Here is a 1,431-nt window from a genome sequence, read left to right on the forward strand (position 1 = left end):
ACCTTGTGATATTACTTACTGTAATATCTGATCTTCCCTCTCCTGTAGAGCTACACCAGCCAAACAATCTTCAGCACCTGACACTTCCAAGTATATTGGACACCTGTGTCCCATTCACGGATTTTAAGGGCCGGCAGGGGATCCCTGCGGCTGTGATCCCAGGCGGATCTGGACAGCTGCATTGGCTCAGCGATGACAGGCAGACAGGAGCCGCAGTTGTCCGCCGCTATTCGCACGTATCCACACATTTGGCGTCATCTGTCCCTAGCCATGGCTGACCACCAAATGAGCAGATACATGCGAATAGCCGGTTACGGCTTTGCCTGCTGTAAGCCCATCTTTGCCTTGCACAGGCTGAGCATCCGCCAATACCCAGTGAATACTACCTGTGAAATCTGCTGATTTTTACCACAGGATTCTACTTCCGACCTATAAAATCCTTGTGTGAATGAGGCCTTAATACTCTATCAATGCAGACGTGTATTGGTGAAGCAGCTAGCAGGTGGAGCCACAGCAACGCAGCGGGGTACATTGACATCCAACGTACATGGAAGTGTCAGCTGATGAAGCTCTGCATGAGAAAGTTGCTTCCCGCCAAGCAGGTAAGTAGTATCACTTTTCTTGCACAGGGGGGCTTTTTAATGTTTTTTTTACTGATTCGCTTTCAAGCGACACTGTGACTTGTATAAGAAGATTCAGGCAAAGGTACCCTGTGAAGGAAGAAGTGGTACAATATATGCATCCCCCTGGCAGGCAGTGAATACATTCTGTGGCTCCTGGCAGAACTCTGGGTGCCGCAACTGACACTTCTGGGTGTGTTCATTAGTGTGTCCCCCCCCCCCCTGGTCACTACTATGTCCTATAGTGATGTAGCAGCATGCTGGAGGAACCACAGTACCCAGCAAGGGACACACTACATTATACGCCAAGAAGTATCAGATACCAGCAGTGATTTGCCTGGAAAGAGCTAAGTATATCCCTTCTTCCCATACAGGGTCCCTTTGTTATTTTAGACACTCGGCAGGGTCACTTTAGAGCAGTGGTCTCAAACTCAATTTAGTCGGGGGCCACTGGACACATTTTCTAGTCCCGTGGGGGCCGCTACTATATACGGTACCAGCGTTAATGAAAGCAGATGAGCCCCCTCACCTGCTTTCATCCGTGCAGGGAGGAGGCACATGGTCTCGTCATGCCCTGGTGATCTAGTGCTGATCATTAGTAAGGTCTGCACTAGACCTTACTAATGATCCATCATTCGTCCGGAGCTCAGAGCTGACAGGAGCAGCTCTGCGGTCTGCATCCGTCGGAGATGCAGACCGTGTAGCTGCTCCCGCAAGTGGGGCACGCGGTCCGTGACCGTGTGCCCGACTTGTCAGCTGGCTGTGGGCCACTTAGTACCAGCTTGCGGGCCGGAGTTGGCCCGCGGGCCGG

General features: G+C 51.6%; 1 protein-coding gene across 1 annotated transcript in view; it reads left to right on the plus strand.

The window, feature by feature from the left end:
• Nucleotides 1-1,431, plus strand: part of ZFP91 (ZFP91 zinc finger protein) — a 50,063-nt gene that overhangs the window by 662 nt on the left and 47,970 nt on the right. The window lies entirely within an intron of this gene.

Source organism: Nanorana parkeri, unplaced genomic scaffold (assembly GCF_000935625.1).
Source record: "Nanorana parkeri isolate BGI_ZX_2015 unplaced genomic scaffold, ASM93562v1 scaffold1269, whole genome shotgun sequence".
In the NCBI taxonomy this organism is placed as follows: domain Eukaryota; kingdom Metazoa; phylum Chordata; class Amphibia; order Anura; family Dicroglossidae; genus Nanorana; species Nanorana parkeri.